The 18,811-nt window shown below is 40.1% G+C and overlaps 1 protein-coding gene across 1 annotated transcript in view; it reads right to left on the bottom strand.

Annotated features, from left to right (window-relative positions):
- LOC120051996 (scrapie-responsive protein 1-like) overlaps window positions 1-17,891 on the bottom strand; it is a 31,363-nt gene extending 13,472 nt beyond the window's left edge. The window contains exon 1 of the mRNA XM_038998874.1: window positions 17,695-17,891. The gene's annotated coding sequence lies outside the window, so the exon portion shown is untranslated. The remainder of the gene's footprint in view (window positions 1-17,694) is intronic.
- Window positions 17,892-18,811: the final 920 nt, after the last annotated feature.

Genomic DNA, 18,811 nt, shown 5'->3' with positions numbered 1-18,811 from the left:
ACAAATTGTTAAACATGGCAAGGTTGTTCTCATGTTCTCAATAAAAACGTTCAATATTTCGTTGAGTGTCATGATTTATATTTTCAAACTATTACGTTTCACCAGAAGCCCTATTACAACTGACCCGGGAGGTGGGGTAAATTGTAATATTCCACTCCATGTATTTGAGACAGCTGAAGTCACACCGTGTCTGTTTGACTTAGAGAGATGATACCTATACCAATTTGTAGCAGACAAATAGTAGTAGCTCAAACAATCTCAGAAAAATTGACAAAAATGCAAAAAGTGTAACAACCATCCCTGGTCTCCCCTACTATTTCTTGACAGCAGACTGCAATCTGTGTAAAATGTGTATATACTGAACAAAAATATAAACGCAACATGCAACAATGTACAATATTTGAATGAGTTAGAGTTCATATATACGGAAATCAGTCAATTGAAATAAATAAATTAGGCCCTAATCTATGGATTTCACATGACTAGGCAAGGGTGCTGTCACGCCCTGACTTTAGTTATATTTGTTTTCTTGTTTTTTTTGGTTAGGTCAGGGTGTGACAAGGGTGGTTTGTTTAGTTTTTGTATTGTCTTGGGGATTTTGTAGGGTCTAGGGCTTTGTAGGTTTATGGTGGCCTGAGTTGGTTCCCAATCAGAGACAGCTGTTTCTCGTTGTCTCTGATTGGGGAGCCTATTTAGGTTGCCATTTTCCATGTTGGTTTTGTGGGTAGTTGTTTTCTGTTTTGTGTCTGCACCAGACAGAACTGTTTCGCTTTTGTTCTCCTGTTTGTTGTTTTTGTTCGATTTGGGTTTTTGGATTAAATCATGAACACTTTAAACGCTGCACCTTGGTCAACTCTTCCTTCAGCCCACGACGATCGTTACAGGTGCAGCCATGAGTGGGCCTTGGAGGGCATAGGCCCACCCATTTGGCAGCCAGGGCCACCTACTGGGGAGCCAGGCACAGCCAATCAGAATTAGTTTTCCCCACAAACGGGCTTTATTACAGACAGAAATACTCCTCAGCACCCCCACATTTGTGGCCTGCTGGAGGTCATTTTGCAGGGCTCTGGCAGTGCACCTCCTTGCACAAAGGCGGAGGTAGCGGTCCTGCTGCTGGGTTGTTGCCCTCCTACGGCCTCCTCCACGTCTCCTGATGTACTGGCCTGTCTCCTGGTAGGGCCTCCATGCTCTGAACACTACGCTGACAGACACAGCAAACCTTTTTGCCACAGCTCGCATTGATGTGCCATCCTGGATGAACTGCACTACCTGAGCCACTTGTGTGGGTTGTAGACTCCGTCTCATGCTACCACTAGAGTGAAAGCACCGCCAGCATTCAAAAGTGACCAAAACATCAGCCAGGAAGCATAGGAACTGAGAAGTGGTCTGTGGTCACCACCTGCAGAACCATTCCTTTTTTGGGGGTGTCTTACTAATTGCCTATAATTTCCACCTTTTGTCTATTCCATTTGCACAACAGCATGTGAAATTTATTGTCAATCAGTGTTGCTTCCTAAGTGGACAGTTTGATTTCACAGAAGTGTGATTGACTTGGAGTTACATTGTGTTGTTTAAGTGTTCCCTTTATTTTTTTGAGCAGTGTATTTTTGTTCACTATACACCAAACATATCTACACACCCTGGTTATAAATCTCATATAAGTTTGGTGACTCTAACTACAAAGCAGGTGATGCCATCACAAAAACACATTTGGTTAAAAAAGTACTTTCTTACCTCTTGCTTCTACATGAGGGTTGAGGACTAAACTGGGCATGTGCAGTGAGTCACATGATTCTAGCTTGTTCCTGATTGGAGATATTGAGTGTTACAACTATCCTGTGTTACAACCATCCCTGGTTTCCCATACTTATTGAGCTACTATAGGCCAATCAAAATATAACATTTGTCTTAATAAACTTTTCTTGACATCAACCCGTCTGATCCTCCAATGAAACAAGGCCCATCCATAGAAGAGCATGAAACACCCACTACAGTGCCAATTACATCATTAAGCGTCAACTGCAAAATGCCATCTGTTATTGAGTATGATATACTTTCAGAGCCCTGAAAGGCCATTTCTCAGTTTTCGGTAGCTGTATAACACAAAGTAAATACTGCTTGATTTGTTTAAAGTGGAAACTGCAATGGATGCATCTGCATCTGTTGCATTGTGTTTGTGTGACAAAACTGCACATTTTAAAGTGGCCTTTTATTGTCCCCAGCACAAGGTGCACCTGTGCAATGATCATGCTGTTTAATCAGCTTCTTGATATGCCACACCTGTTAGGTGGATGGATGATCTTGGCAAAGGAGAAATGCTCACAAACAGGGATGTAAACAGATTTGTGCACAACATTTGAGAGAAATAAGCTTATTGTGCATATAGAACATTTCAGAGACTTTTAATTTCAGCTCATGAAACATGGGACCAACACTTTACATGTTGCATTTATATTTTTGTTCAGTGTAAATGGTATTGATTGAGGCTACCGGTACTCTTCAAGTGATTGTTAGGGATATAGCACCATCTTGTGGTACATTTTCACACTGGCAACTTCACAGAGTTTGTCATAATCATTAGGGAAAAGTTGAATGCCTTTATTATGTTGTTACCTTCTATAATTATCTGTTATGCATGATTATGCATTATATGTTTAAGGGGTAATCTGCAGTTGCTACAGATGTAGGATCTTAATTTGATCATTATTTTGTTGTGAGCATATTCATGCACAGCAGGATTCTTTAAACTTGAGTTTTAAAACAGCTTCTAAAGTTAGTCATTTCCACTTAGAAATATCAGACTTGATTTGCCCTAAGAAAAATCTATCAACCCCAACAAAAATGTCTGTTAATTATAATCCACATAATTCACATTTCCTGTTGCTGCAGGATTACAGTATTTTCATGCTGTAGCAAACTGGCTCAAATTGAGATCCTACACCTGTACATCCATTTGTGTATTTATAAATGAATGATACAGTGCCTTCAGAAAGTATTCCCACCCCATGACTTTTTACACATTTTGTTGTGTTACAGCCTGAATTTAAAATGGATTCAATTGAGATTTTTTTTGTCACTGATGTACGCACAATACACCATAATCTCAAAGTGGAATTATGTTTTTCGAAATGTTTACAAATTAATTAAAAAGGAAAAGCTGAAATGTCTTGAGTCAATAAGTATTCAACCCTTTTGTTATGGCAAGCCTAAATTAGTTCAGGAGTTAAACTTTGCTTAACAAGTCACACAATAAGTTGCATGGACTCACTCTGTGTGCCATAATAGTGTTTAACATGACTTTTAAATGACTACCTCATCTCTGTACCCCACACATACAATTGTCTGTAAGGCCCCTTAGTCAAGCAGTGAATGTTAAGCACAGATTCAACCACAAAGACTAGGGAGGTTTTCCAATGGTTTGCAAAGAAGGGTACTTATTGGTAGATGGGTAAAACAAATAAGCAGACATTGAATATCCCTTTGAACATTGGGCAGTTATGAATTACACTTTAGATGGTGTATCAATACACCCAGTCACTAAAAAGATTCAGGCGTCATTCCTAACTCAGTTGCCGGAGAGGAAAGAAACGGCTCAAGGATTTCGCCATGAGGCCAATGGTGACTTTAAAACAGTTACAGAGTTTAATGGCTGTGATAGGAGAAACGGATCAACAACGTTGTAGTTACTCCACAATACTAACCTAAATGCTAAAGGACAGTGAAAATAAGGAAGCCTGTACATTATAAAAATATTCCAAAACATGCATCTGGTTTGCAATAAGCCACTAAAGTAATACTGTGAAAAAATGTGGCAAAGAAATGTTACTTTTGTCCTGAATACAAGGCATTACTGTATGTTTGTGGCAAATCCAACACAACACATCACTGAGTACCGCTCTTCAAATTTTCAAGCATGGTGGTGGCTGCATCATGTTATTATTATTGCACACAGCTGTCAAATGTGATGCTAACATGTATTGACTCAGGGGGTTGAATACTTAGCTAATCAAGATAAATTAGTGTTTTATTTTCCATAATTTTTTTAAACAAATGTTTTAGTATTTTGTGTAGGTCGTTGACAAAAAAGTTACAATTCATTTAGAATTTGAATCCCACTTTGTAACACAACAAAATGTGTGAAAAGTCAAGGGGTGTGTGAATACCCATTGCCCATTGATTCTTGAAGAATATAACTTATAAATGCCTCATAAGCTTAGTTCAACTGTCGTACCCCATCAGAACCAAAATATAAACTTGTTTTACTCCAATGTTTGTAAATATTGCAAATGTAAACAAACAAACCAAATCAAATTGTATTGGTTTACACACATTTAGCTACAAAACATGCGTAAAACTATTTTGATATCTTGGGTGGTCAGTCCTTGCATCCATTGCGCTATCTATGCATTTTAGAGTGGTTACATTTCTCCACGCCCTTCCCTCAGCTTTTAACCAAAACAGAGGCGGGGTCTCCACTTTGTAATTGTTGCAACTGAAGACTGTCCCTTTAACTCACAAATTAATTTATCAAACAATATGTCGCCTACATATTCGAGTTGATTATTAAGGACAGAATGGTGATATGCTGGTCTTGCCGCCATCTCCATGGTTCCATAGTCTTCAGTTAGACTGTTTCTCTTCTGACTGGTTAGTTGGTTGGCTGTAGTGTAGTGGGCGAGAGGGCGAGAGGGGAAAATAAGAAATGCAAGATCATTGTTGTTTTGTCTATGGGAAATGTGATTTATTGATAGGTTTTGAAAAAACATTCAGACCTTGGGAAAAGTGCTATACAATGTAATCCATCAGAGATGACAAGCTCATATTTGTACTGCCAGTGCCACAACCTCCAATAGATCCGTCTTTGTCAGTAGGTTCGTGTGTATTGAAGGCATGTCTTAACCACAAGAGGTCAGTATTTAGCTGCATTTGCGAACACCTCATCCGGCATTAAAAAAAGTCTGAAAAACTCCACAGCCCTTTGTGGAGAAGGAAATTACACCCCACGTTTGTGGTTAAAATAAATGTTATTCCAAAAATAATCATTTCCCCTATCCACAAGTGTTCCCTGTGGAGTCAGACAATATGGCTGCAACTTATATTACATTTTCTATAGGCGTCAATGTAACTTTTACCGCAGGCTTGTCTGTTATCAAGGCCCACAGCCTGTATATGCACGTCTCCAAGATTTCACCCTCGGGTTTCTAAATATGCTTTATGTTATTCAGGGCCTAAGCAGTCGCATATCACATTGACTTATATTACAAGTTCCGTCAAGTGTGCCTGCCCTTGAAATGAGACCATTCACATTTCCTTATACTTCCAATAAGCAGAGGAAATAGAGGTCTTGAACAGTAACAGAGAATGAGAGAGTCTTCCCAGAGGCTGTACTGAATTTGATTTGTGTTCCACTCTAATCCTAAATTCGAGGGACTTTGACAGTTGTATCGTTGTGGTTTTCTTGGAAAATGTCATCTCTTTCCTGACTTTTGTTTCGTTTTGTTTCAATCTGTTTTATTGAGTTTTGAACAGCCAACGCCAGGAAAACCGTGTAAATCATATTGGAAAAGCTCAACATAGTGTGGTTTATTTTTTCTATAGACCAGAATTTTGAATTATGCTTCTACATTTCAGAGTAAAATCACTGTATAAATAAATACAGAATCAATACATTTTAATTTACACAAAACATAATTGACGGAAAATGCAGTTGATTATGATTTCCTACATGTTGCATTGCGTGTGTAAACTAGTTTATACATCAGCAATCTATGGCAATGTATAGTTATGAATTATGACAGGGGCACTCTGGTTTCCATAGTGACGGCAAACACAGGAGTGGACTCGTTGCTCTTAAATTTCATAGAGCAGTAATTTCATTTACAACTGTAGCCAAACACAGCTGTAGGATTTGGGTGTACTTGAAAGTCGTAGCAAATCTTTGTTGACGCTGTATCGTGTGTTGGTTGATTTATGTGGATATCAACACCCAAAGTACTACATTATGACTGAGTCATATTGCAATATGAGACCAAGATATGAGCAGTCCGTCTCTCTCTCATTGGTCAGTTTACCACTCAGAAACACGTCAAAACGAACCCAGGTATGGTCCCGTCCCATTTGAGCAGAGCTGACATGGGAGCCCCTAGCTCCAGCGATAGTGTAATCTAGTGGTGTAACCCAAGAACCTGTTGCTGGTGGTCTGGCAAGAGGCTTCATGGCTGCAACAGTCAGAAGAGAGGAGATTCCCTTTACAAGCAGGGCTTAGCTGTAAACTTCCTCTCATTATGAGGCTGTGAGTGTATTTAGATGTGAGAGCAAAGGCTACTGTAGCTAACATGGAGAGAGAGAGGGAGAGAAAGAGAGAGAGAGTGTGTGCGTGCATGCATGGGTGTGTGTAATACCAGCTCTATAGAATACTGTATAATGTATTTTTTTTGTTATTGATTTGTGAAAAGGAAGTGTACCTAGAAGGTCGATGTCAGACATGAGGGGGGGTTCTAGCAGAGCAGACACATCAAATCAAAATGGAAGTAGAGCAGAGTTACCCTCAACAGAAGAGTGTTTCATCTTTTAAAACAAGTTGTCCCAACATTAGTGTTTTCACATGCAGACTCCCCTCTAACTCTCCCTTTTAAATGCACTCAGAACTGAGAGCCAGAGAGAGAGAGAGAGAGAGAGAGCTGGCCAGTAACCAGGCCAGTGCTGCTGATAAATTGTCAGGAATCTTAAAACACTGGTTATCAGCTGTCTGGGAGGGGATGGGGGTGGGATAGGGTTAGATGTGTCTGTGTGGGGGTTGAGCACTGGCTGGTCTATGGGATGGAGTAGTAGTAGACCTGGTGTGTGTGAGTGGGGGGTGGGGGGTGGAGGTCTAGTCTGTATGTTCATGACTTCATGCCACTGCACCAAAACAAGGTGCCTTTATTTTGGCTACCATGGCTATGCCCCCATTGGATGACAATGCCCCTATCCACAAGAAACAAATGGTCACTGAATGGTTTGATGAGCATAAAAATGCTGTAAACCATATCCCATGGCCATCTCAGTACCCAGATCTCAACACAATTGAACACTTATGGGAGATTCTGCAGTGGGGCCTGAGACAGTGTTTTCCACCACCATCAACAAAACACACACTTATGGAATTTACCTTGGAAGAATGATTTCGCACTCAGAAACACGCAGAAACTTGTAGAATCTATGCCAAGGTGCAATAGATTATGATACTTTATGTTGGTGTTTCCTTTATTTTGGATGTTAACGTCACCTGTATTTTAGCAATGTCCTGCATGGAGTAACCTGATGAACCGCTCTGTACTTTCAGAGGGGTCGGGTTAAATGCGGCAGACACATTTCAGTTGAATGCATTCATTTGTACAACTGACTAAGTATCCACCTTTCCTTTACTTTTGGGGCAATTGTTTGATTAGTCCTAGTACAACCTATTATAGCCTATGTGTGACTAGTGCATAATGCATCAACTACACGTAGGTGTAAAATTGGCACTAATTGTAGGGAGCTTCATGACTTCATGAGCTCGGGAGACTAAATAGCCTAAGAACTTGTACACAAGGGGGATACTAATTATGTATTTTTGGTATGACATTTGGTCATCGAATTATGAAATACGGCGTGGCAGGCAGACACAATAAAATGTGTTATGTTCATGTCTGACAGTATGAGGCTATGGCGACCACCGGTCAACTACTTGGTATTCTTTCCCCCCTCTTCCTCTCCCGGCAGCGTAAAAATGGCCCTTCTTTTTACCCAAAGGGCGCCAAAAGTGTGTGGTCAGGGTTTATGTTAGCTGCAAACATGATCAAAACCATTCTGCAGCAAGTAATGAAAGCAGTGGGGTGTTGTGGAAGTGTAAGGGCACCTGGAATTTGGGCCACCCGGGAGAGACTTCAGGTTCTCAGCCCTACGGACAAGACGACCAATAAACAAGGGGCCACTCCGTTGCAGATCAATCTGCCACCCACTCATTAAATCAATACGCTACGTAGTCTATGCGCGCTTAAAAGGAAACATTTTGGAAAGAAGTGGTGAGTTGCATGTAGGAAGGAGTTAGCTAGCGAAATCATAAATGTTGCGAATTTCTGTTGTCCGTCAGATTACAGTAGACTATAGCCCGTAACTTAAACTCAATTGTAAAAATAAAATACAAAAATTAAATCGTCTTTTCAAGCGAAGATGTTTGATTTAAAAGTTGGAACTTTGTCTCCAAAAATGATTAGTCTACATCCCTGTCCCCAAATAAAAACCTAAAACCATAACCATTGTCAACCTAATTCATAATATACATATGGTTCATTTCATGGAGGATATTAGATCTAATTAGAAATAATATATAGGCCTAACCATACCGCCTATTGCATATAAAAAAAAAGTGCGCTACCGATACTCACAATGATTCCAAAATGAAATGTTTTTTAAGCCCATAATTTCCATGTAGTTGATTAGCCTATAGATTTAGTCCTACGTGAACTATAGCCTCATCGAGATGAGAGAATTCAGGCTAATAAATTATGCATTGAAACACACTCACGTTTGATCATTTCTAACGAAAGATCTGCTACATTTAAGTGAGGATGCACCAAACATGTAGCTAAGCTCGTTTATTCATTCAATTATGTATTTATTAATCTATTATTCATGTATATAAAAACATTAGCATTTTCTATTTGTTAAAATGGTAGGCCTACTGTTGCAATCTGGGCATGTAATATAAATACTTGTATTAATCATGTCAACGCATAATACAGTATCTCCTTTCAACTTTATAAATATTGTAATAAATTGTATAACTACATGGCATTATCCATATTATTAGCAGTTCAACTTGTACTTTATTAAATTTAGAAAGAAAATATTTTTGTGTCAAGCAGCACGCTAGGGTACTATAGCATAGGCCTAATTTCAAGGAAGCCAATTGCCAGGAAACCTATCGATGAACAATCACGGCATGCACAGACCATGACATCTTAACTTGTTTCAAATGAGAGGAAATGTGGAAATTAAATTAATCAGTAGCACTTATAAATCAAATGACAACATGGACAGAAAGACTACTTAGAAAGGACCAGGGCCACGTCATTGGACAGCTAGATCGCTCAAGATTGACTTCGAAATTGGACGTCTGTCCATGTCTTGAGGATGTTGGGAAATGCCTTCAAACCCAGCCACTAGGGGCAACTGTGAGCGCTATTACCATCAAGTACTAGAGGTAATCCCATGACTCCGGATCCGAAGGTAGCGTGTTCAATCCCCGTGGAAGACACACACTTTTGTTTTAACCCTATCCCAAACCTTAACACTTAACTTCGAAATTTGATGTTTGGAGCCACTTCAATATTTGACGTTTGGATAAATGTAGATTAACGTCAGAATCTGAAGTCAAAATTGGTTAAACCGTGAGATCTTGTTGCAGCCCAGCATTTTGGAACAATTCCTCAAGTTCTCCATCTCTTCAATCTTTGAGATCATTAATTAACTAGACAGGTTAAAATGGACACCTACTCTGCTGGGTTTCCACACATGTTTGAACAGCACTGTGGCCAAGCAACGCTGAAGTGCTGTACTACACCAGATGATTATCTCATGTATCATAAGGGAAAGTAAATGTAGTCTGGTGCTGAGGCAGCTGGCTCCGGGAAACATACTCACAAAAAAATTGCCTCTGTCCCATTGGCCAGTTTGGCAGCAGCCTCTGTGTCATTGGCCGGCCCGAGAGACCCGAGTGGATTTTCCAGCTCTGTGATTTGATGAAAGGGAAACCTGATACTCATGAGACCAGTGATTGGCCGAGCCATAGAGAACTTTCACAGCCCTCTTTTGATCTGAGTAAAAAGAGAACAATATCTAAGGTGAGGCATTATACAGGCTTAACCTGTGTGGTTTGGACTTCACTACTGCACTGGCGTCAAATGCCTGGTAGCTGGGGGATTACGGTCGGGGTTATAGGTTATACAGGGCCTTCAGAAAGTATTCACACCACTTGACTTTTTCCACATTTTGTTGTGTTAGAGCCTGAATTTAAAATGGATTAAATTTAGATTTTTTTTGTCACTGACCTACAAACGATATCCCATAATGTCAAAGTGTAAGGATGTTTTGTAAAATTTAAAATCTGAAATGTATTTGGCAAGCCTAAATAAGTTCAGGAATAAACATTTGCTTAAACAAGTCATGTAATAAGTCACATGGACTCTCTCTGTGTGCAATAATAGCGTTTAACATGATTTTTGAATGACTTCCTCATCTCTGTACCGCACACATACAGATATAGTGCCTTGAGAAAGTATTTATACCCCTTGACTTATTCATAATTTTGTTGTCTTACAGCCTGAATTGAAAATGGGTTAAATATTTTTTCTCTCTCACCCATCTGTGCACAATACCCCACAATGACAAAGTGAAAACATGTTTTTAGAAATGTTTGCAAATTTATTGAAAATGGAACACAGAAATATCTCATGTAGGTATTCACACCTCTGAGTCAATACATGTTAGAATCACCTTTGGCAGTGATTACAGCTGAGTCTTTCTGGGTAAGTCTCTGAGAGCTTTGCACACCTGGATTGTACAATATTTGCACATTATTACTTTTTAATTCTTCAAGCCCTGTCAAGTTGGTTGTTGATAATTTCAAGACAGACATTTTCAAGTCTTGCCATAGATTTTCAAGCCGATTTAAGCAACTAGGCCACTCAGGAATATTTGGCCTTATGTTTTAGGCTATTGTCCTGCTGAAAGGTGAATTTGTCTCCCTGTGTTTGCTTGAAAGCAGACTGAACCAGGTTTTCCTCTTGGATTTTGCCTGTGCTTAGCTCCATTCTGTTTCTTTTTTATCCCCAGTCCTGAACGATTACAAGCATACTCATAACATGATGCAGCCACCACTATGCTTGACAATATGGAGAGTGGTACTCAGTAAAGTGTCGTATTGGATTTGCCTCAGACATAACACTTGGTATTCAGGACAATAAATGAATTGTTTTGCATGTTTTGGAATATTTTTGTTCCGTACAGGCTTCCTTCTTTTCACGCTGTTAATTAGGTTAGTATCATGGAGGACCTACAATGTTGTAAATGAATCTGTGTTTGAAATTCACTGCTCGACTGATGGACCTTACAGAAAATTGTATGTGTGGGGTACAGAGATGAGGCAGTCATTAAAAAATCATGTTAAACACTGCTGTTGCACACAGAGTGAGTCCATGCAACTTATTATGTGTCTTCTTTAGTCCAATAAATGTATTTATTCTTGCCATAACAAAGGGGTTGAATACTTATTGACTCAAGACATTTCGGCTTTTCATTTTTAATGAATTAGTAAAAAATGATTGAAACATAATTCCACATTGACGTTATTTGATACATTTTAATTCAGGCTGAAAAAGTCAAGGGGTGTGAATAGTTTCTGAAGGCACTGTAATTGTAAGGTCCCTCTGTCAAGCAGTGAATTTCAAACACAGATTCAACCACAAAGACCAGGGAGGTTTTCTAATGCTTCGCAAAAAAGGGCACCTATTGGTAGATGGGTAAAAAAAAAAGCAGACATTGAATATCCCTCTGAGCATGGTTCCTAACTCAGTTGCCGGAGAGGAATGACAACGTTCAGGGATTTCACCACGATGCCAATGGTATCTTTAAAACAGTTACAGAGTTTAATGGCTGTGATAGGAGAAAACTTAGGATGGGTCAACAACATTGTAGTTACTCCACAGTACTAAGCTAAATGACAGAGTGAAAAGAAGGAATAAAAAGTGTTTGTTTGGGGCAAATCCAACACAACACATTACTGAGTAACACTCCCCATATTGTCAAGCATAGTGGTGGCTGCATCATGTTATGAGTATGCTTGTAATCGTTCAGGACTGGGGATAAAAAAGAAACAGAATGGAGCTAAGCGCAGATAAAATCCTAGAGGAAAACCTGGATCAGTCTGCTTTCCACCAAACACTGGGAGATTGAATGCACATTTCAGCAGGACAATAACCTAAAACACAAGGCCAAATCTGCACTGGAGTTGCTTACCAAGAAGACAATGAATGTTCCTGAGTGGCTGAGTTACAGTATTGACTTTAACTTAAGACTTGAAAATGTTTGTCTAGCAATGATCAACAACCAATTTGACAGAGCTTGAAGAATTTTGAAAAGAATAATGGGCAAATATTGTACAATCCAGGTGTGCAAAGCTCTTAGAGACTTACCCAGAAAGACTCACAGCTGTAATCGCTGCCAAATGTGATTCTAACATGTATTGACTCAGAGGTGTGAATACTTATGTAAATTAGATATATCTGCATTTAATTTTCAAAAATATGCCAAAAATATGTAAACATGTTTTAACTTTGTCATTTTGGGGTATTGTGTGTAGATGGGTGAGACAAAACATAAATGTAATACATTTTGAATTCAGGATGTAACACAACAAAATGTGGAATAAGTCAAGGGGTATGAATACTTTCTGATGGCACTGTATATGTGGATATCAGAGTTCAAGGTTCAGGGGCGGTGGATGGATGAATCAGTGGGAAAAATGGCCATTATCTTCCTGTCTGATATATGACAGGTCCCTATGTGCTTGTGATGGCTGATGGGAGTGCTCTGGGACTGGGAGAGTCAAAATAACACTGTGACGTCGTCATCAGCCCAATTAAAACAAGGAAGCATTCATTGGGCCGCATGGTCATTAATCAACCCGGGCCGTTGCCTGTTGACACATAGTGGGTGTTGGATGTGTGCGTTTGTGTACCCTCACCTCGAAAGCAGTTGTTTGGTTTCTCACTGGATCTGGACTGACGTGCACAGAAAATAAAGGGTACTCATAGATCCAACTTAGTGCCCGTTCAATATGGCAGATTGCCTATGGGTCCACCGGCTCTGCACCAGTTAGGGGGAATGCGGTAAACCCTTTCGGAAAGCTTAGCAACACATGTGGAGGGAGGGAGGTTGAGAGAGAGAGAGGGAGATGGCGTGAGAGGGGGTAGAATGTGGATGGTTGTCATCGCTGTGGTTTAACGCAGGCTAGACACAGACTTCTCCAGAAACTCTCCAGTACTGCCCATGATGGATGACAGAGGAACCTGGCCCCGGATGCACCGTCCTCTTTTCTCCTCACAGGGCCCTAACTGACTGACTGACGGGGGGGGGGGCTGGAGGGCCCCATCCAGGAGTTATACCATCACCATCACAACACCACTCCACTCTGACCTGATGCTCATTAATGATCCAGGAGAGAGACAAAGAGAAAATGAGAAAGTGTGTGTGCACGTGCACCCGCTTTCTCACGTGAATTCGTGGGAGCCTATGGTCCCACGCTGTGTCCTATGAAAACAATGTAATATTGCTGATGTTTTGGGAGACAATCTGGTGCGTAACAACACCAAAGTGTAGCCATTCAGGTCAGATATGGCACAGAACAATGGTGTTAGATTACAGAGATCTCATTTTCCATGTCTTTAAGAGGACACAGCATGGCCTCTGTTGATATAAGCTTAAAGATCTTTGTTAGGCGGTGAACAAAATCAGTTGATTGACCTTACATTTTAATGTCTGGCATGGCAAAATGTCACGTGGGCCCCTAAAAAATAACCTACATTGATATGCAGAATTTTGGTCCTGAAAATAAATGTTATCAGTCAGGAAACTGTTCTGCATTTTGAATTCAATGTTTAGACTTTATGCCCCTGATCATAACACTTAGAGAGAAAGATAGGGGACATCTTTCGTATTTTGCTGAATTCCCTTTCCTAATCTTCAGAGGAAGGTGGCACAGGGTGTAAATATTGATTGTATTACGTCACAGGCTGGAAACACGCTGTGACCAACACAGCGTGATGCCGTCATCTCGACCTAGTTATCCCGGCCACTTCCACCGGACAGATAAGGAAATAGCTGAACTCGCTCCCGGTCAGAAACGCACTGACATACCATGCATGGGAACTGGTCACAGAGGGACAGTGTATGATGGACGATAATATGCTCTATCACATTTTCAACTGGTCAAACCGATGAGGCCTTTGTCTGCATTCGATAGTGATGGCTGCAAGATTCATATTGACAAAATGAGAAGTTGTATTGATTGCCATCAATTGCCGAGGCTACTCAGAAAGAGTTCGGGTTTTTGTACGTGTTCATTTTTAACCCCCAGGCGCGTTAGTTGTCAGCCAAATACGGACTTGAATTATTTGTTCTCTGTTGTTGGCGAAACCCGGCAGCGACATCTGCGTTGCTGCAGCTGCGTCGGAAGATATGTATGCTGAGAGTAATCGAACCATCTTTAAGAAGTCAATGAACCTCGTCCGAATAGGGATGACATCATATCCTCTTGGGGTAGCCTAATAATCTAGGTGTCTTTTGACCGCTGCTTCGCCATCACTCATACAGCAAGCAAGAGAAAATCCCCTTCAGTCCCTGGACACAACACGAAGAGCAATAGACCTGAAAAGCATTTGGAATATGATGTATTATCTCGTGCATGTTGCATGTTATTTAACAGGATTTTGCGCAATCATAGTCCTTTGGCTACAGATAGGTTTAGACTTATACATTTTGTCTGCTTAATTTAAAAACGGAGCCATACTAGTGGTACAAATGCTGCCTGCCTTATAATGTCACATAAAAAAATGCAAATAAGCATGAAACGCGTCAACAATGTTTATATTTCAAATCTAGTTTCCGTTTTCCATTTTAGTCTTAATTTTAGAACGATATCTATAAAAACATTAACCGAAGAACATCTTTGCCACGTTTATTGTTTTATTTTAATTGCTTGAAAGACTCCCATATGGGGATCAAGTGGCAATAATCTTAACAGTTAGTAAGTAGGCTGTAGTCCTACGAACGAGTCCCTGTCTCTCTTATCAATGATGTGCCTAAAGCGCCGTCATTACAACGTTATGCTATTCATTGGTTTGTGTTCAAAAAATATCTTTAACATTGTGAATGGTGTAGGCTATATCATTCTAATGTAGGCTGGATTTGTATCTGTTTCTTGAAGTACAGTGATGGGAAATGCATGGACATTGATTTGTAGGGTTGTTATGGACGATAAAATGTAGAGTTCAATAACTTGGGCCTATGAGCATTTCGGTCTATGAGCATTTTAGGTATTCAATTGTTGATGTGTGTTGTCACATCGAAATGACAATATTTTTGGGGTGATTTCAAAGTACTTCCAAAGTAGCCTTCAACACCACATTTTGGACAATAACGCATGCTGCATTCAATGGCGCGATAAAGCAAATAAAGCCACTGATTTGCAGGGTAGTCTACAAAGCCTGGAATACAGTGATTTGTTAAATAATTTTGTCCTATATTAACGGATTAACCTGAACGAATAATATTTAACGGTTAGCCTATAGTTAGGGTAATTTGTGCAAATTAGCAGCTATGATATCGATTTGATGAAGGCTGTATACGCCTCCCATTCCATATGGGCCTGAATTTATATTCCAGCCAAGTTGACCAGACATTCACCGCCGCAGTGCTGCCTTGGTTAGGCCTATCGAACAGCTTTCGGGCACTGTCTATTCCTTTCTTTAATTGGTTAGTTTAAAAGGTTAATACTGTGCGTAACTCGTGTCTGTGATGTCCCTGGTCTGTTTATTTCCCAGTGAAGAAATATTACACTACTACCGCGGCGGTTCATCATGCCGCGGCGACGCGCCTTCCACTTAAATAAATGGCATACAATGTCTCGAATCTGGCCAAGGTCAGTTAGTGTCAATCCACAGCGTTTAGCTAACAAAACATAACTATTATGGCTAATAGACGGTATCCAGTCTTATTTATTTGGACACCAATTATTTACAAACACAACTGGGAACATTGAATTAGACCTAAGTCTGAAATGTAGTCATTTTAAAACGAAGACACAGTGCTCCAGATAATTTTGAAGCACTAATGCAACGCATATCGCCATAGCCTATACGAAAGACAAACACGAGCACATTGTTTTAAATGACATCAACTTTACCCATAAATGACATCAACTTTAGCATAGCCTAACAAACTTTACGCAAAGCAACCTTTCTAAAATGCATCATTGAGCGCAGGCACACACGCACGCACACACGCACACACACACACACACACACACACACACACACACACACACACACACACACACACACACACACACACACACACACACACACACACACACACACACACACACACACACACACACACACACACACACACACACACACACACGCCTTGATATGATAGGGCCTACATTACTCAATCACTGTGAACAGTCAATCGTGAATAAGTAGTTTTACAAGCAGAGAGGTTGGGTAGATTTAAATTTCAAACTCTCTCAATCCATGCAAATATATATGTTCCCTCACTGAATCTTATTCGTAGTACTAGGCCTAGACTATATATTTGTTTAAATGTAGGCTAATATATTGCACTGTAGCCTATTGTGAAACACATAATAGGTGCTACCTACATTTTTTAAAGGTTGCGGGTAGGGTTATGTATTGTTTGAAGGTGTATTTTGTTAAATCCACAAGGCCAGAATAACGATGTTGACGCGAGGCGTGCATGGTAGTATAGTCTGCAGTGTGTGTGTAAACGCAGCCATTTTCCGGTCAATGTTTTTGCGTGTAGCATTCCCAACTGGATTTATGGTCTCTATTAACGGTTTTAAATGTTTATCACCGACAAAACAGAACAGTCGCCTCCTGCTCGCCGGGATGAATGGAGTGTTAGCCGAGTCCCCTACAATGACACGCATGCCCCCAGCCACTTGGGAGGTCTGCCTCTCCTCCTCTCTTCTCACTTGATCTCATAGTGCCGCGCGCCACAGGCGAATAGAGGATGCCGTATTAGTCAGGGTGTTTCAGAACAATATTTTAGGATAGTCATTTGCCTAATACACATTCTGTAAATGGCAATGGGTGTAGCATATCGTATATATAAAGAGAACCCATGTGAAAACACACATTTGTAATATTTCTACCCTACATTGCACATCATTTAGATTACCCCTCTTCAATTATATTTTTTATTTCATTGTCTATAGACTTTTCAACTGTAAAAACAATAACACGTTCTATTTGCACTTCCGCTCCGCCTCAAGAATACGTTAAAAAGGTCTATAGTAGTCTATTGAATGCCAACGTTGTTCATTTTGTGTAAGTCGAAAAATCTGCACCATCAACATATAGCCTATAGCTAGCACACACACATGGGCCTGTGTTACTGCATGCATTTCAGTAACCATAAATTTCTGAGTTGTCTTTTGAATATGTATTATAATCATCACGCATATCATGATAATGACAATGCATTGTTATTATTCTGATTATTCGGGTTATTATTATGACGGTGATTATTATAAGGCTATTTGTATTACAGTGGTATAACGTGTCGAAGTGGTACTCCAGTGTAGCCTACTTATCATTATAATAACCAGTAACAGAGCGGCTTACCACGAGCAAATAAGCGCACAACGCTCCACATGGTAGCCAATGCAATAACTATGGAGTTACATCGTCGTAGTCAACTTTGACTGACTTCCATCAACACCGTTACTGAAAACTGTGCATCACATGTAGGCAAGACAGGAAATAGCCTCGATAACAAAAATAAAAGGTAAATATCACAATTAATTCAAGTGTCCCTTGAAATTTATTCAAAACAAATGATGAAATCCGCGTAGTTTAGGCTACTTACCATGGATTAGATAAGGTTCGTTATATCCACGACCTCTAATAGGAAGAAATACCATCAGTGTTCCAACCGCCCGTGTCGATTCCCCATCCCCTGATAATGGCCTCGGCTATACAGAGACCCCGAGCGGTTCCTTTCATGCCGAGCACTCAGGGCTTTTCGACAAGACAACCAGCCTCTGTCCTGGGAGCTGACGCACCGACCTGTGCCTGGAGAAGGTTTTTGAGGACGGTTTGGATGGAGAGGGAGTTTTTTTTGTGAGAAACTCAATCTCACATACAGTAGCAGGCCCCATCTGGGAACTGTCACAACTGACAGCAACACAGGGCACAGGCCTGATCTTCCGCACAACATTGCGCGTAAAAGTAGGCATATAAGAGGTTTTGCATGAAGGTCGATTGTTGTCAGGTCCGTTATCTGTTTTTGGGGATATATTTGACGTATTATTCCCAATGGTTGGAGATGGCACACAGATAAGCGTCGCGGAATATTCTGGTCACACAAGTCCAGAGATGCTCCTGGACTCGAGCTGATTTCACGATCTCTAAAAAGTTTGCATCATATTTATGCGCGGCAAACTTGAAGCAAAAACAACCATTCTGCAATGTTGTTTCACACTGAAGGATGCAAATATTTTTTGTTTGTTCATTAGTTGTTGCATATAGGCCATGATTTTACTCATCCTTCATTGAATTATAATGGTGAATAAAGTAATTTTCTTGACCTAGTAATATTTTCACTTGCAGCCTAGACATATATCCTTCATCTTGCCTAAATTTGATATATTTATATAACAGCGATGCATTGTTGAAAGTCCATTTGTAGTGCCAGTTGATGCTTTTGAAAACACCCGTGCTCATGAGACATGAACATGATTTCATCTAACTCCCCACTGGGCAAAAACTGTTTGAATCCACGTTATTTGTAATTTCAACAAAAAAAAAAATTTGATGAAGTTGAATCCGGTGGAAAACTGATTGGAAATGAAAAAAGTAATCAACATCAGGGATTTTCGTATTTTTTTCACCCAACTTTTAACCTAAATGACCTGGTGACATTTTAAGTTGATTTCACGTTGAATTCACGTTAATTAACAACTCAAACAGATGTAAATCATAAC

Source organism: Salvelinus namaycush, chromosome 8 (assembly GCF_016432855.1).
Source record: "Salvelinus namaycush isolate Seneca chromosome 8, SaNama_1.0, whole genome shotgun sequence".
Classification (NCBI taxonomy): Eukaryota; Metazoa; Chordata; class Actinopteri; order Salmoniformes; family Salmonidae; genus Salvelinus; species Salvelinus namaycush.
Note: the sequence above shows the minus strand (reverse complement) of the source record. Positions and strands in the feature narration are given on the sequence as shown.